The following is an 18,900-nucleotide window of genomic DNA, read 5'->3' as shown; positions in this document are numbered from 1 at the left end:
CCGGCACACGGATGCCCGTGCTGCGCTGTAATAGCACATATGTATCATTTTTCCCAGTGGGAAATAACAGGATGTCACCTTGTAATTTTTTACTACTGTATAATAAAATACAGCCATAATAAATAGCATCTAAGCAAAGAAAGCAGATTTGGACTCCATCCAGTTTGCCTTCCTCACGTAGTAGATAGCTCAGGCTTTTAAATAGACGTGTGTCCTAAATGGGTTTAATTGGATCAACTTGCATTGGACTGTCTTGGAGTCCAGACTGATGTTTTATTTGTATCCACTGTTTCATATTTGGGTAATATTTTCAGCACACTTGCCTTTGTATTTAGTTGTGCTTATTCACACAGTTTGCCTGGATCAGGATCTAAATTGTAATTTGATTAAGTTGGTTGACCTCGTAAGCTTATTACTGCCGTTGTTGTGCTGTTTTTACTGTTACTGTTCATATTCCTAATGCTGATAATTAAATATTTGCAAACCAAGGCTCTTGAGCACTGTTAGGCGTTGGTGCGATTGGCCAGGACCGTCCTGGGAGGAGGAACGCTGTTCCTCTCCTCCACCACCAACTCTGTAGCTCAGTTAGTTAATCCAGCCTTAGGGTTACTATGGCTCTTTCTTTGTTTATTGGACTGATTATTGAACTAAAATGATTATAAACAATTTGCTTACTTGAAACGTAAATATATAAATAGACTTGCGTGTTGATGTAATTTATTTTTTATTTTTATTTTTTTTTATAGAGACAGAGTCTCACTTTATGGCCCTCGGTAGAGTGCCGTGGCCTCACACAGCTCACAGCAACCTCCAACTCCTGGGCTGAAGCGATTCTCTTGCCTCAGCCTCCCGAGCAGCTGGGACTACAGGCGCCCGCCACAACGCCCGGCTATTTTTTGGTTGCAGTTTGGCCGGGGCCGGGTTTGAACCCGCCACCCTCGGCATATGGGGCCGGCGCCTTCTGGACTGAGCCACAGGCGCCGCCCATGTGTTGATGTAATTTAAATCGTCGTCCATTTAAATAGAAATAAAGCTTAAAGTGACAAATTGAAATTTTAGTAGTATTTAAAAGCTGTTAGCTTATTAGAAGTTTTCCCAAGCTTTAGAAGATAAAAACAGATTGAGGGGTAAAAATGATTTCAGCCAAATTTTTCTAGGTTGTTCTTTGTCACCATTCCAGAAATACATAGTTCATCTTTAATCTTGAGCTTTGACTAACATAACTATACCATGCTATTATTTATAATAAGCATATAACATACACTTGAAAAGATACAAGTGTGACTTTTTCCTGTGAAGCATGGTTATTTAATTTTAAATACTATCATGATGTAATAAAAGATGTCTAACACTTTTTCTTTCATAGGTATAGGTACAATTATTTTTGTATAACTTATGCCACATTAATTTGAGAATTGAACTTTCATTGTTAATGAGGAAAGTTGAGAAACCCCCCCAAAATTCTTATTTTAACTATTAGCATTTTCTTTAGATCTTTGAAATACATACTTTAAAATAAATTAGTTTATTAAAAATGGAAAATTAAATTTAGTGTCGGGTAAATTAAAAAAATAACAATATTGGCTCCGCGCCTGTAGCACAGTGATTACAGTGCCACCCTCATACACTGAGGGTGACAGGTTCAAACTTATCCCTGGTCAGGCTAAACAACGACAACTACAACAAAAAATAACTGGGCATTGCGGCGGGCACCTGTAGTCCCAGCTACTTGGGAGGCTACGGCAAGAGAGTCACTTAAGCCCAAGAGTTTGAGGTTGCTGTGAGCTGTAATGCCTCGAGACTCTACTGAGGGCAACGAAGTGAGACTCTGTCTCAAAAAATAATAATAATAACAATATTTTAACTTGGGTAAGTTATTTCCATACTTTTCTTTTTAATGACTTTAGTTATTCTGAAAAAATATTGTTTGGATTTAATATATATATATATATTTTAACTTTTAAAGAGTTGTGTTGCTAGCTATAGGCAACATTCTATTTTTGCAAAAAAAAAAAAAAATTCTGCAGCTATGTAAACATTTTTCTCCAAAAATCAACTGGTTAAAAACATTGTGATGAACATTGTTTGAAGTGGATGATGTGAATTTTACCTTTAGGTAGTTGATATCTAAAGAACTTAAAATATGGATTTAATGTCTTCAAGAAGGGTAGGTAAAATGCACAGACATACACATAATTGTTTAATCTTTATTAAGGGTGTTAATTTTTAAATAAAAGCAGTATAATTTCAATTTTTTATGACTAGGTTGAATCCTACATGAGTGAAAACTTGGATTTTGTTTGCAAGGGCTGTGTTGGGAAGGTAGAAAAAATTTTGTTTGGGTAGAAAATTTTTCCTTGGATAAATAAATTTCTGAAAAATTGAGGCAAGCATGCCATATACAAAGTGCCCAGCTGCCCAGGTTTGCCTGTTTGAATAATCAAACTGTTTCTGACGTTGGTTCCAGGTTGTTTTTTGTTTTTGTTCGAGCGGTAGGTGTGGGAGGCTGTGGTCAGTCTGTCAGCGTTTTAAATTGCTGCTTCTGATTTCTGCTTGCTGGAACTCTGTACAGGCACCAAAGGGTCCCTAAGCCTTTGACTAAGGGACTATTTATGAGGGGAGTTCATTGACTTTGAGTGCAGTATGACTTAAAAACAAACAAACAAACAAAAAAACACATTTCTGGATTCAGGACTGTAAGTTACATCAGTCTAATTTCCAGATGTTGGCGTCGCAGAGAAGGGACTGTTGCTGTGGGACATAAAACTCCCCTTCTTAAAGACCTCAGTCCTGAAGATTTTCTGGTTGAAATCTTAGACAAAGCAAGAGGTAAAGCTTTATGCAGTGACCTACAGGCAATGTGGGGATGGGACGTGGAAAATGCTGAGTGGCCGTGCCGTGGAAATCTGATACTTAATATGTCAGTTAATTCCATTTAGCTCTGCAGCCAGGTTTTTTTTTCACTTGTGCAGAAGCTTTTCTTTCTTTCTTTCTTCTGCTTTTTGATCCTACACGCTGCCCCCTGCACAGTTGGAACATTCCCAAAATACTTTGGCAGAGGTCACTTCTCAGAAGCTTTTTAAACTTTAGTTAGAATACAGTTATTGATTTTTTTTTTTTTTTGTAATGACGCAAGGAATGAGGATTTTTAGAAAAAGTTCATCTGAGATTTAGTGTCTGGTTTGGCAATCCAAATTATTTCAAACCTCTGAGGAATCTTCATTTGATGCTAGATTCTCCTCTTTAATGAAACAGCAAGGATTCTAGCATAAGGGATTTTCCTTGGGATTCAGAACACCTGACAATTTGGCCTTATACATGGGAGATAAAATCATTTTTCCAGCAACTGCATAAGTATACAAAAATTCCATAACCTAAAAAATCCAATCATACATTTTTGGAAGGTGTTTGTGGCATGCATTGGTGTGGTAACTTGTATGTATGTAATAGTTTCAGATTAAAATTTTTTTGAATCTAAATTTACCATGAGGGGAATGTACATTATTATAAAACTAAAATCCTGATAATTAAAAGACAGATAATCAATATTTAAAATTTTTCTTCCCCAAATGTTACACATAAAGCAGGATGAGATTTTCTTTATCCGTAACTCTGACATGATTCTCCTATGAATCACCAGTGTGCTCCTAAGGTATTCTGATCGGCACTGATCCAGCAACTGCGTTTCTGGTTAGGTTAAATAATATGCATTGAAAGCTGATTGTTTTTCATTACATTTCTAAATGATTTAGTGTAGAGATCATGTAAATAGTGAGTATCGCCAATACATTCACCTTCCAAAAATATATTATAAAGAACAAGGTGACTGTATATTTTTTCTTTGTGTATTCATCTTAGGAAAAAAAGAATGCGAACACCTGCTTTAAAATGCATATTCAAAGAAGCAGTGGTAATCGTTGTTAGTTGCAGAGTTTCAGGTATATTTTGGGTGATGCTTTGTGAATTGTCATTTCCTATTTTAACAGGAACTCTGCGACCAAATCTCTCTTCCTGACATGACTCTTCTGCATTTTTAAAATATATATTATTCAAAATTTATTATATTCCTACTGAAGTTGAAATAAATGAACGTTGATATTGATAATCTCCTTCTTACCAAATCTTCTCAAATACTAAATTATTGTTACATTTTCATTCTTACAAAACAAACTTTATTTTGAACGATTTTGTCCTGGAGTATCTAAGTGTATATAATATGTAACAGTTATTATTTCATGATATAAATTACAGGGTAGATTTCACTATTTCTATGAGAAAATGACTCTTTTAAAGTATAGAGGGTAAGCACATTTTATTACACATTAAGAAGCTTGGTAATTCCCATTATTATAGAAGTTGAAAACCATGATTAATATGCAAATATATATCAGATAATTATAGTTGTAACATAGCTGTTTTTGAGGGGTATAAACACAGGGCAAGTTAAATGATTGCTTTTTATATTGGTAAGTTGAGAACTACTTCTCAGGCAGGGAAAGAAAAGGACAGACCTTACTGAGGTATCTTCTTGGGAGCCCCCCAAGTCTCCTTAGGGCTGTAGAGGTGGGCCACTGACTGTGTGTGATGCACAAGTGTTAAACAGCGAGCAACAAACCCTCGGCCTCCAGCCCTGAATCCATCTTGCTCTTGTGAAATTTCCTGTAGGAACCAAGTCTTTTTCTAGGTGTTTGTTCCAATCCCCCTCAGTCACCTCTGCTGTATATTTACCGTTTTTTTCTTCCATTGCATGACATTTTTCCTTTTCCCATATTCAGGAGCATGCTAGAACTTCCGGAGAGTCCTTTTTTCAGAGGTCTTACTTTTTTTTTTTTATCATGCCTTGGGACAACAGCTGCATGTTTCCTTGAACACCAGCAATAAACTCAAGCATCTGTGAGCCAGTTCTCCACTAAACGCTAAGCAGGAGGTGCTCCCGGCTGCGAAAGCTGAGCGCAGCTTACTCCATACTTGAGCAGGAGTGATTCCTTGCCTTTTTTGCCATTTAGTATCTTTAGCAAGACCGAAAGAGAACCGTAGAAACAGACCCTTGAAGGAATCACCGTTCAAGGAATGCCCTAGCCCAGGACCTGCTGAGATGAATGTTGGTATTATACACACAGAGACTTCTGCTGTCTAATAAACACCTCACCATTTCTGTGAGGATAGAAACAATCTCTGTGAAATAGGATTGGGTAATAAATTAAAGGACGTGGGAAAAGACTTGATCCTTGGTTCTTGATGTTAATAAACAAAATCTCTTCTAGTTGAGGCTGTGTCTGTTTACCCTGCCCTGTCGCTGGCTGTTATGCAGTGACTGGGTTCTTTTCCCTTGCCCTTGGCTTTTCCTTCCCCTTCTGTCCCAGGGCGTGGTCTGTGACGGGGCCAAACCCACCCTGTCCTTCCCTATCTCACTGACGCACACAGGCAAACGGACTGTCACAACACCGTAGCTCTTCTCTTGCACTAATCATAACAAACTATAGGAAGTTGAGCCTTCTTAACTGAAATTGTTGAATAATATATTAAGCTTTGAGCATTATTGTGTTTGAATTATTGGCTGTCCTTTTCCTCTAATAATTATCTATGAGTTCCTGTGTATTGTAAATTTTTTATATTCTTTATAGGGTTTTTTGGCTCCTGAAAAAAAAAAATCAATTATGTTTTTTCAGGGGAGAGAAAGATTATGAATGATTTTGTCTAATTATCATATTAAAAATGAAAATATTAATGGATAGGGATGATAAGGGATTTTTCATGGTATAAAATAAATAATTAGTGGGATTTTAATATTCATGAATGGGATTTTTAAATAATTAGTAAACATTTGAACATTGATCCTCTGGTAAACTCTTTCTTTCCCTCATTATTCCGTCCTTTTTGCTTATTTTATATTTAGTTTTCCCTTCTTTTTCTCTTTACTTAAGGCGGAACTTGAATGTTGATCTGAATTTAAGATCTTTCTGCTTTTCTAATGTAAGCTTTTAAAACGACAGATTTGCCTTTAAATACAGTTTTCACTGCATCCCATTCATTTTGATACATTTTGATATATTTAGCTTTTGTTTTCATTCAGTTCAAAATATTTTCTAGTATTTCTTGTGATTTCTTAACTAATTAGATATAAAGAAATGTTAAAATTTACAAATATTTTCAAAATTTATTTTTTTTGGTCTTTTTTTTTTTGGCCAGGGCTAGGTTTGAACCTGCCACCTCCGGCATATGGGACCGGCGCCCCACTCCTTGAGCCACAGGCACCACCCTTGTTTTTTTTTATTTCTAATTTAATTCTATTTCCGTTAGACAGCGCACTTTGTATAATTTTAATTTCTTTTCTATTTATCAAGATTTGCTTTACCATTTACCATCAAACCTAGTTGGGGATGGAAGAGAGATACAGAATTCCCAAAGCCAAAATGCCATTGGGTGCCCCATTTTTCATTCTAGGAGTTTAGTACTTTTTCTTGAATAAACTCTTTCTAAATTGTGTCACTGGTTGACTACCATAGTCCTGAACCTGTTGTTTTTTTAGCAATTTGTCCAGTTTTGTTATTGGTTTTGAGGGGGTATTTGCTGGTCTGCTCACCACCCCCACATACTTTTTTTGTACAATGGATTACTTTCTGTGGGGGCTCATAAGCTAGGACGTGTGGGAAATATGGAAACTTTATACATCCGATTAAAAATGCCAATGGTGCATAATGCAAAGGTACATGTCGGATCTATTAGTATAGAGTGTAAATATCTTAACACAGAAACTAAGTAAACAAGATGAGGTAGATATTAACCAGTGTGATGTAAGCATTTGTAATTCTATGTGAAATCAGCATATTGTACCCCATCAATGCCTTAATGTATACATGATCTATGTGTTTATGATTTAATAAAAAAAATAAATCTTATCAAAAAAATAAATAAAATGTCCCAAGACTTTAGGGGTGAGTTTGTGCAAAAGCAGTTGAGGCTAGTTTGGGGTGAGGACGAGACTTCAGCAGAGCATTCAAAGCTTTAAATGATTGCAAAGGAGTCCAGAGAGCACCCCTGATACTGTTTGGGCACATTAATAAGTCTTTTGTCTTGTTAATCTTGTTCGAGAAGCCAGTCAGTAACCCAAGCTGGCTGATGTGGAAATTTTATTTGGTGGGATAAAGTAGCCTCAAAGAAATGTTTGTAATACAAAGAATGTATTCATTCCTTAGAGATTGGAAAACCAGACTCAATGGAAGGCAGTATGGTGCTTTTGTGGATATGGAGCAGAAAATTGTCATGAGAAAAATGAAGTCTTAGGTTATTCTGGGAGCCATCTGCAAGGTAAATTTGAGAGGGGCTAGAATGGTAATGTAGGAAGACTGACGTGTTCACTGGCTGTGGGGACCGGTGGTGCTGTGATTAGTGGCAGGTGGTCAAAGTAAGTATAATTGTCTTGGACTGTTGCTTTGATAACTTGATAACCCTGACAATCTCTATGAGTTATAGCTTTCTAATCTGTAAAAAAGGGGGAAATGATTTGTCTGTGTACTTCATGTAGTGGTGAGGATTATGAGAATAGAGGTGAGGAAACAAATCTAAATTCTACAGAGAGAATACTATGGCGGCACACGCTGGTGGTTATCAATAAGGAACGGAAATAGAAGGTGTTTGAAACTAACCCGTAGACTATTAATTGATTCATATTTAACTTCTAAACAGTTAGAAATGGTAGATATGAAGTTACACTTGTTTTTACAGATCATGAAGCATAGTTTCTGGTATTTAACTATTTGTCTAGTTCCAAAAATTGTTTAAGGACTAACTTTCATAGATTAAAAAATATGGCCTTGTAACAAATTCTCCAACTCATCGAATTTATTTTTATCTCATTGGTCACTCACCTTTTGAAAAAATATCACTGTCATCGTGGGCTGCAAGCCGTCTCCTAACTGACCGCAAAATGGGGTTTTCAATGTGTATTTGTTCCCGTCCCTTCTTCGTGGCCTCCTGAACCTTTACTGGACAGTTCCGTGGGTAATGTGGTGTAATCGTGGAATTAATGTCACTGAGCTGAGAAAACACAGTAAAATTTCATTTTAACCCCACACTCATTTTTGGTGAGGTTTCCTAGAATCCCACTAAAATATCAAAAATATGCAGGTGTCTTTTGATGTTAATCAGTGTCATGAAATTCTTAGGTGATTATTTTCTGAAGAATTGATTAAAAGAAGCTTCTCTTCTGTTTTTTCATTATAAACATTTCATTCACAAACCTGGGAAGTAAAACCAATACAATGTTATTTGAGAGTGTTGAGTGTGTCGACTTTGAATTTGAACTTCTTGCATTCAAATTCTGGCTTTGTTACCTAGTGTTTTAACATGTTTGAATATAAAATAAAGCGTATAATATCCATAGCAAGTTCAGAGAATTTCTTAAAGGTTCAATGAGAATATAAATAGGGTGTTTAAAACAGTAAGAATTTTACTTTTTGTTTATACACAAATATATAATATATGTATATCATAGTAAGAATCACAAAGTATTATGTATATCACAAAGTAAGAATTTTACTTTTTGATTATACACAAATATACAATATATGGATGTCATCTATGTATGTGGTATATAATACTATGTGATATATGTTGTAAATAATGTGTGTATATATCAGACACATTTTCTCTCTCTTTCCTTACCATTCCGCACCTAGAATGCAGGGTAAGCTCTGTGAGTGGTATTTTTTACCTGTTCATTTCACTCTTGAATTCATATTATCTGTAGCACTTCTTAACCTGTGGGTCACGATCCCTCTGGGGGGTCTCCTACATATCAGACATTTACATTATGATTCAAAACAGTAGCAAAATTATAGTTATGAAGTAGCAGCAAAAATTATTTTATGGTTGGGGTCACCACCACATGAGGAACTGTATTAGGGGGTGAACCACTGTGCTGTCTGGGATGGGGTAACTATGATGAGTGAGTGATGTTCTCAGCTTTCTAAACATGCTATCTCAGGATTAGAAGATTTCCCTTGAACACTCAATATGGATTGTCTAGTCCCATTTTTTTGGTCATTCTAATTGGCGAATTGGACTTTATTTTTATTATTTTCCACTTTTGATGTCTTCTATATGTGATGGCTTTACAAGGTTTGATGTAAAGCATACATTTAACTTTAATTATAACAATCTAGTGTTCAGACTCAGAGTGTTTCCAAACAATGTTCAAGATTTCAATAATTTTTAGTTCATTGCTTTTGCACTGTATAGAATTATAATTTTGGGGGGAGGTGGGGCCGGGGCTGGGTTTGAACCCGCTGCCTCCAGTATATGGGGCTGGCACCCTACTCGGAGCCACAGGAGCTGCCCAAACTATATAGAATTATAAAGGAATGAAAATTATGAACATATATGTTTCCACTTTCATCCAAAGCATGTCACATTTTTATGTCTTTGGCTAGAGCTTTCCCTCTAAGTAGTTATATTGCTCAAAAATATTTCTAGTAGCTCCTTTAAAAAAATCCCCTTTAGAACGAGTTTATTGATTAGCAAGGAAATTCAGCCTTCTTGCTCTATTCTGATAGAGCAGTGTCATTTATTAGGTTTCCCTGCCCTTCTCCATTTCCTTTCGGGTTCCCTTTTCCCTCAGGCTCCCGCCCCCCCCTTTGTCTTGTTTCCCTGTCTCCTGGCCCCCTTCTCATTAGCAGGCTGAGTGGCTGCCTGTGAGCTTGTCCTTGGTCTGAATTGTCTGCTGACTCTCAAGTGTTTAAAGTGGCTGTAATTGAGTAAAGTGCCAAGTTCAACTCGGCAACTGTATGTTGCCCTTCTCTGTTCTTATCTACAGAAAAGGAAAAAAACAAAACAAAACAAAAAACTATAAAAGTAGCAATATAAGCAAATTCGGACACATAACATGGTGCATTTTTTTTTGGGGGGGGGTTGTTTTATTTTGTTTTGTTTGGTCTCCATTTATGTGAGGCCAATACAGACAGTTTCCAGTAAGTAAGTTTTAGTTTGTATTAATTAAAAAAATATAGATATTATATTTACCCAGTCAGGGTTTGGAGGACCTGGTAGGGGCTTGATATTTTAGGAAGAGCTGATAGAAATGGAAGAAGTCGCAGCTTCTGTTCTCAAGCAATTCATATTACAGGTAGTGTTCAACAAAGGAGAGAAATCTGTGGAGGGCTCTGCAGGCAGCAGGGAGAACTGGTTGTGCCCATGAGGAAGTGGGTTTGTGATGAGGGAAAACTGGAATTAGTCAAGCGTGGCTGTCGCAATGTTTTTCCCAGATTGTAGGAACAAACCTCTAAAGGTACTGATATTTGCAGGAAAGCCTGTTCTGTTATTACCCATAATTGTATACACCTTGGGGAAAAGAAACCTGTGTAAACAGTAATTTTTTTTATTTATTAGGCCCCAGCCCCAGTGCACGGGGCCGCAGTGCACGGGGCCGGTGCTCTAACCATTTTGCTATGGCGCCCAACAGTCAGTAATTATTGAAAGAACATTCTTGATGTGTGGAAAGAATGGTTGTACAGGGAAATTCCAGCAGTTGAGTGAAAGATTGTTTTTGGTTATGTGTCCAAACAGTCCAGTCTGCCATTCAAATATGGACTCAGATTGTGTTTGTGGGATAAAACCTCACTCAGTGGCCAAACGTGGGTGAACACTCACTTGAAAAGTGAGCTTCATGACTTTAATATTTTAAAATTATCAAATAAAATGTAATACTTTTATTAGTGACTAGTATCTGCTGATGTGTTTTCTATTATGTTATAGTATATCTGATTTTAATCAGTAGCAATTTTGTAAAAGAGAACTCAATTTGTATTTTGTTATCGAATTTTTTCTCCGTATCTAATTTCTTTTTTTTTTTTTTTCTGTCGAGACAGAGTCTCACTTTATGGCCCTCTGTAGAGTGCTGTGGCCTCACACAGCTCACAGCAACCTCCAACTCCTGGGCTTAAGCGATTATCTTGCCTCAGCCTCCCGAGTAGCTGGGACTACAGGCGCCCGCCGCAAAGCCCGGCTATTTTTTGGTTGCAGTTTGACCGGGGCCGGGTTTGAACCCGCCACCTTCAGTATATGGGGCCGGTGCCTTACTGACTGAGCCACAGGCGCCACCCTCCCTATCTAATTTCTTATCTGTGTGGGGACTACATTTTATAATAGATAATGAATTTTCACATCATTTGGTAATATGTAGTTACTTAACCTTCTGATAGCATCACACTAATAACATAATAAATACTAAATATAATGATAATTAACTAAAACAACTGATGCTGGTGTAAAGCTTTTAAATAGACTTACTAGAACGTTCAGAAATTGATACGACCAGTACAAGTTAAATCCCCCCAGAAAAGGACTTTCGGGATGCTATTCTTTTGGGGAAATAAAAAGTCTGACATGTTGATTATTAGCTTAATAAAAAAAGAAATAAAAATACTTTGGTGATTTAGAAAACGAAGACCAAAATACCCTTATACACCTATCATTTAAGTATATTTTTATTTTTTGTTTATTCCTTTCTAATTTTTTAAAAAATCCAAATGCAGGGCGGTGCCTGTGGCTCAAGGAGCAGGGCCCGGTCCCGTATGCCAGAGGTGGCGGGTTCAAACCCAGCCCGGCCAAAAACCAAAAAAAAAAAATCCAAATGTATATAAATTATTTTAATTACAGAGTTCCTGCATGTATACATAAATATTTAAAGAGTGTAGCATGTATGTGTGTGTGTGTATGATTACGTAGCAAGATCTATTAAGGCTTTTTTCAGTTTTTTTTTTTTTTTTTTTACTATGGCAGTTACATTAATAAAAGAGTGATAAGTCAGAAACCCAGTATGTGAGCCAGAAGTGTCTATTGCCAAAAGACAGGAAATTTCTTGGAAATTATAGAATTAATATTACTAACACGTATTGTTTTAATTAGGAAAATATTTAAATTTTCTATCTACCAAATGTATTAACTTTCCCAGGGAACATTATAGTAAATTATTAATAGAAGGTGCAGGAAGATATGTCATATTTCCCTAACTTTCCTCTTTATATCATACCCTGTTGTGATATCGCAAACATTTTGTGGGAAAAAATAGACTTAGCAAGGAGTAAGAAAGACTAGCCAATATTCCTACAGCTGTAGCCAGGAAATACATACGTAGTTTGTTTCTCATTTAATTGAATCTTTCTTTCTTTTTTTTTCCAGAAATGTTTAATTCCGTCGATTGCAGGATAAAAAACATGGATTTTTAGCAGTTGAAGAGCAAATTAAGGTAATAAATGGATAATAGTTGCCAATCATGTTATTTTAAAAATTATTAAAGTAGGGGCGGCGCCTGTGGCTCAGTCGGTAAGGCGCCGGTCCCATATGCCAACGGTGGCGGGTTCAAGCCCGGCCCCGGCCAGACTGCAACAAAAAAAAAAAAAATAGCCAGGCGTTGTGGTGGGCGCCTGTAGTCCCAGCTCAGGAGGCTGAGGCAAGAGAATCGCTTAAGCCCAAGAATTAGAGGTTACTGTGAGCCGTGTGACACCACGGCACTCTACCCGAGGGTGGTAAAGTGAGACTCTGTCTCTACAAAAAAAAAAAAAAAATTATTAAAGTATATTTATTTTAAAAGTAGCGGGTGCCTTTACCTGCGTTATCATATTGAAAATTCAGCATATTGCAATCTGTTACTAAAATGGAATTTTGTAATTTTAGAAACTACATTGGTATTTTTGTGAATAAGTTATTAATGCTATACTTCAAAATATTTGTTGTTATGAGGAAATATACTCCAGCTATGTGAAAAATAAATGTACTAATCATAAATAGTTTCCATAGCTCCTTACATTTTTGGTGGAAAGGCACATATGTTATTTTACTTTCTTAACTAATACAAAAAACCAAGCTGGTACGTAGACACCAACACAGTATATTAAAGTCATTTTTGTTTAACTCATTCTGTTTTTTTTGAAAACATACGCATAATGGCAAATGTGAACATTAGGAAATAAAATATTTTATATAAGCAAGATTAGTAATACCGTGCGAATTATTTTCAAAGGTATTTTCATCACAAATGTATTTAGGGACTACAATATAAAATATTTCAAGGAATAAAATCATAAGATAGCACATATATTAATATTTACATCTTCCCAAGCAAATTTTAGAAGTATAAGCAACTTTTTATATTTACTCCATCAACAGTAAAATAGAAATTTCAAGTCATCTTCAAAGTAATTCCTGTATAGTGACTTTGTAAATTCTATCATATAGAGTATTATAACAATAAGCCTAAAATTGAAGAATCAAGTTTCTTATTCTTCCTATCAAGATGAGTTCTGTTCATTTTATTTTGTATTGTTGATATAAATGATCTGTGCCGTAATTCACTATCATTACATTTTCATAGTTTCTGTATTATTTTTGTGCTTTAAAAGTAATGAATTTCTTAAAACTATAAAAATATTGCACTTTTAAAGGCACTATATTTTTCATTGATATTTCATCTTTTGCACAGTTTTGCCTTAATTTCTTTGTCATTGCTTACTTTTCCATATTGATTCTTGTATGCAAGCCGTATGTATTATTCCTACTTTCTTTTTTTTATTATTAAATCATAGCTGTGTACATTAATGCCATCATGGGGCACCATACACTGGTTTTATAGACCGTTTGACACATTTTCATCACACTGGTTAACATTGCCTTCCTGGCATTTTCTTAGTTATTGTGCTAAGACATTTATATTCTACATTTACTAAGTTTCACATCTACCCTTGTAAGATGCACCACAGGTGTAATCCCACCAATCCCCCTCCCTCTGCCCACCTCCCCCCTCCCTCCCCTCCCTCTCTCCCTTCCCCCTATTCTTGGGTTATGGCTGGGTTATAGCTTTCATGTGAAAGCCATAAATTAATTTCATAGTAGGGCTGAGTACATTGGATACTTTTTCTTCCATTCTTGAGATACTTTACTAAGAAGAATATGTTCCAGCTCCATCCATGTAAACATGAAAGAGGTAAAGTCTCCATCTTTCTTTAAGACTGCATAACATTCCATGGTGTACATGTACCACAATTTATTAATCCATTCGTGGATTGATGGGCACTTGGGCTTTTTCCATGACTTAGCAATTGTGAATTGGGCTGCAATAAACATTCTGGTACAAATATCTTTGTTATAATGTGATTTGTGGTCTTCTGGGTATATGCCTAGTAGAGGAATTATAGGATTGAATGGCAGATCTATTTTTAGATCTCTAAGTGTTCCCCAAACATCTTTCCAAAAGGAATGTATTAATTTGCATTCCCACCAGCAGTATAGAAGTGTTCCCTTTTCTCCACATCCACACCAACATCTCTGGTCTTGGGATTTTGTGATATGGGCTAATCTTACTGGAGTTAGATAATATCTCAAAGTAGTTTCAATTTGCATTTCTCTGATGATTAAAGATGATGAGCATTTTTTCATATGTCTGAAGGCCGTGCACCTGTCTTCTTCAGAAAAGTTTCTCTTCAACTCCCTTGCCCAGCCTGCGATGGGATCATCGTCTTTGTTTTTTTCTTGCTTATACGTTTGAGTTCTCTGTGGATTCTGGTTATTAAACCTTTGTCGGAGACACAACCTGCAAATATCTTCTCCCATTCTGAGGGCTGTTTGCTTGCTTTACTTACTGTGTTCTTGGCTGTGCAGAAGCTTTTTAGTTTGATCAGGTCCCAGTAGTGTATTTTTGAAGCTGCTTCAATTGCCCAGGGGGTCCTCCTTATAAAATACTCGCCCAGACCAATTTCTTCCCTGCACTCTCTTCTAGTATTTTTATAGTTTCATGTCTTAAGTTTAAATCTTTAATCCAGTGAGAGTCTATTATTCCTATTTTAAAGCAGAGATATGATTGAATCTTTCATCTGTAATTTCTTGGCTACTGTTTTCTCCACGTTCATTCACATATGCAAATAAGTAATGTTATCCTGAATTTCAGAACAGATATAATTGAATTGTTTGTTTATTACCTCATTTATACAGTAACAACTCCATTCTATAAACATTATTCTGTGTTGAATATGAAATAATTTACTTGGTACTTAATGTTAGTTAAATCTATAAATAACCAAAAACATGCCCATTCAATCATTCTTTTTTTTTCTGTAATTTTCCAGGGCGGGCCTGGTGGCTCACTCTTATAATCCTAGCAGTGTAGAAGGCTGATGTTGGTGGGTTACTTGAGCTCAGGAGTTTGGGACCAGCCTGAGCAAGAGCTGGGTATTGTGCTGGGCACCTGTAGTTCCAGCTACTTGGGAGGCTGAGGAAAGACGATTGCTTGAGTCCAAGAGTTTGAGATTGCTGTGAACTAAGATGCCATGACACTCTATTGAGGGATTGAGGGCGACAAAGTGAGACTCTGTCTCAAAAAAAGAAAAAAATTAATCCGAGCAGATTTAGATATGCTTGTTCTGGAGATACTAAAAGCTGTGGGAAAGAGGAAGCCCCATAGATGCAATTGTGCATTTTTTTTTTCTTCTTTTGCAGTTTCCGCCAGGGGCTGCATTTGAACCTGCCACCTCTGGGTTAAGGGCCGGTGCCCTACTCCTTTGAGCCACAGGCGCCGACCCAACTGTGCATATTTTGTAAGAGTCTCTGATAAACCACTAAGGAGGGTACATGAGCACAGTTCACTTTTGCTGAAGGCTCTGAAACCTTCCCAGAAGCTATGAAATCCTGAGGAGTTGCTGGAACAGGGATGGTGAGATTGTTCATTCTTAGCCTACACACTGCCCTGTGAAAGTTTGCATCGTAGAGCAACAGATGGCTACTGGAAAACTGGTATTTCACGTGTGGGTGAAGGATAACACGGGGTAGGCAGCGATGGGGGGTGAACGGGGTATGATAGGCTGGGATATCCCATGAACCATTGCATCCGCTATACTCAACCTTAATTTTCTAGCCTGGATATCTCCAGAGGGCTGAAAAGTATCCACAGAGATGTGGGACTAAGGTTTCAGACACTCACTCCTCGGATTTAATGTCATAAAGAAATATCAGAAAGAATTAAAGCTTAATAATACTTATTCTAATGACTGCGACAGTTCCCAAATATGAAGTTTCTAGAGAAATTAGGGATTTTTGCCATGATGAATGGCTAGTGCACATGTTTTCTACTATTTTAATTCAGAAATAACACATATGCCATAAATTCACTGCCCTGTAGTGTTCACAGTTGTACAACTATCACCACTCTAATTTCAGAATTTTTTATCATCACGTAAAGAAACTTTATATCCATTATAGCAGTGACTTTTCTTTTCCCCCCTCACTTCGCCCTCCAATACCCACGAACCTATTTCCCATTTGTGTGGACTTACCCTACAATGGAATCATGTCTTTGGCCTCTTATATCTGGCTTTTTCACTTAGTGTGTTTTCAATTTTCATCCCTGTCACAGCAGGAATTATTTCCTTTTATGGCTGAATAATATTCCTTCATATACATATGTCACATTTGGCCTATTTATCAGCTGATGGATAATTGAGTTCTTTTTTTTTTCCACTCTTCTTAATTGTGATGGAGATTTGTGTCTAAATTTTTGTGCAGGCACATACGTTTCAATGCTCTTGGGTCCATCCCTAGGGGTGAAATTGCTGGGCACTATGGTAGCTGTACGTTTAGCCTTTTGAGGAACTACTGAACTGTTTTCCAAGGTGCCTGCCCCATTTTACATTTTGACTCCAGGTGTATGAGCGTTCTAATTTTTCTGTATTCTTGCCAAACGTTGTTACTGTTCATTATTTTGACTGCAGTCATCTTATTGGTTGTCAAATCTTGACTTGATTTTGACAAGTGGTGGTTTTTAGGGGGAGTCTTTTAATGCACTAATGTTATATGTATTTGGTTAGGTGAATGTATGGAGTCATTGGCATTTTTAATGTACTAGTCCACACATTTGGACAATTGCTTCTATGTAGTCTTACATAAAAATTGTGAAATGAAGATCGTATTAGTAACATATGCACAACTCAACAAAAAGCAAAAACAACAGCTGGCATTTTATCTTTATTACAGATTATTTTTCAGTTTCATTATATGTGGGAAACCTTGATACTCTCCTCAGTTTTATTAAGGAGCGAGCCAACAATTTAAAATTATCAAGAAGAGTATGAAATACAGATTTGTGTCTTATATCCCAACTTGTCCTAAGAATATATATTTTTTTGAGATGTAAGTTAATGATCGTACACAGTGACATGAACAGCGAGATTTGTATTATAATAACACCTAATACATACATGTAGAATCTCTCTGTTTTTTTCAGCAGTCTTTAAAATCATGCTCAATTTTGCAATTTATAAATTTTGGCTAAACTTCATGATAAATCTTTAGAAGCTCTATATGAGATTTCCTGCAAAGGAGAGGCACAGTGGTTGGAGAAAACCTAGCTCTTCCTGCTGTGGTACAAATGATGAAACCGCACGAGAAAAATGACACTGTAGGAAGAGGACGTAAAAAACATTGCTTTAATTGGAAAAGAAATGTATCTGGACAATGTATGTAGTGTGAAAAATTCACTTTTCATTTGGACAGAATATGCATGTTTGAAACGTGTCAATTTAAGATATTTGCTAGATTGTACTTTTTAAAAAGGATCATACTTTTATTGATATCTTTTTTGCATATCTCAAACTCAGTGTTTCAATGTATAGTTCTGTTTTGATAGAGTTGTGTAAATACCACCAAAAATAAGATCCAGAACATCACCGTTACCCATTCTTCCCTCCCCCACTGTCGGCCCCAGGAACCTCTTGATTCTATTTTAATAATAAAACACAGAAAATAAGTGAGGAGAAATAAAGAGCTCAAATATTGAAGACGGACCCGATACATGACCTCAGGCATTTCTTTTCTTCTCTTTCCGCTTCAGTTTGCTCACCTGTATAATAATAAGGTTAATAGTATCATCTGTCACATGGATTTAGAACCTTGTCTGTCTTAGGCACTATGTAAATGTGTGTAAAATGCACCACAATTTATTGACCCTCAATGGGAAAACTGTACTGGAGAAGGTGTATGTTCCTTAGTAAATGACTTCTTCGAGGTATTTCAGCACATAGGGTCAGATCAAAGTTGTTAAAGTAATAAGCCCTACACAGCGGTATGATTCTCACTCAAGTTTTGGTAAATGGCTCCATTCGTCCAGTTCCTTGAATTACTTCTTAAATTATCTTTCTCACACAGTGGACCCCCATCAGCAGCTTCCGTCTGGTTACATGGTCCGAATCACATTCTCTTCCTGCCTGGATAATTATATAATTATAACTGTTTTCTCTGATCCTCTTTTTCCCTTGTGCAGCCATGAGGCACCTGCAACCTCCCCTCCTCCCATCTGCTACCTCCCCTCCTCCCAGCCTGCCCTGGCCTCAGGTTGCCCACAGTAGGCTACTCTGTCTCAGAGCTCCAGCCTTCTTGGTCTCACTTCCAAATTACAGTTTTCCTAGTTACTCACACGGCTTGTTTCCTAGACTTTAAATATCAAGACCTTCCTTGAGCTTTCCTCAAGGAAATTGAAACTTTCTAGGAGAACCCACTGTTCCCCTCTCTAGAACATTCATCATCACATTACACACAATTTTATTGCCTCTTACCATTAGTTCACATATTGTAAATATTTTGACTTTATGCTTCCTTTTAATTTATATTTTATGTTGTATGGTTTTGCTCTTGGATTTGTATATGACGATGATAATTCTAGAAGTACCTTGGATGACTATGTGAGTAGAAGCAGGTAGATTGAGAAGTTTTTGCAGTAATTCAGGTGAAGTATAAGGATTTTCCAGTTTAAGCCATAACCGTGGGGAGAATGTGGGTGTGACACATTTGAGAATATTTAGAAGGTAAAATTGACAGGTCTTAGCGTGACTGATTGCATTTGACTAGTGAGAGAAAAATAGA

General features: G+C 36.7%; 1 protein-coding gene across 7 annotated transcripts in view; it reads left to right on the top strand.

Annotated features, from left to right (window-relative positions):
• The window catches only part of ADGRL3 (adhesion G protein-coupled receptor L3), a 784,489-nt gene that overhangs the window by 165,379 nt on the left and 600,210 nt on the right, over positions 1–18,900 (top strand). For all 7 annotated transcript variants that reach the window (XM_053607086.1, XM_053607089.1, XM_053607085.1 and 4 more), the window contains exon 2: positions 12,178–12,244. The gene's annotated coding sequence lies outside the window, so the exon portion shown is untranslated. The remainder of the gene's footprint in view (positions 1–12,177; positions 12,245–18,900) is intronic.

This window comes from Nycticebus coucang, chromosome 10 (assembly GCF_027406575.1).
Source record: "Nycticebus coucang isolate mNycCou1 chromosome 10, mNycCou1.pri, whole genome shotgun sequence".
NCBI classification, from domain to species: Eukaryota; Metazoa; Chordata; class Mammalia; order Primates; family Lorisidae; genus Nycticebus; species Nycticebus coucang.
Note: the sequence above shows the minus strand (reverse complement) of the source record. Positions and strands in the feature narration are given on the sequence as shown.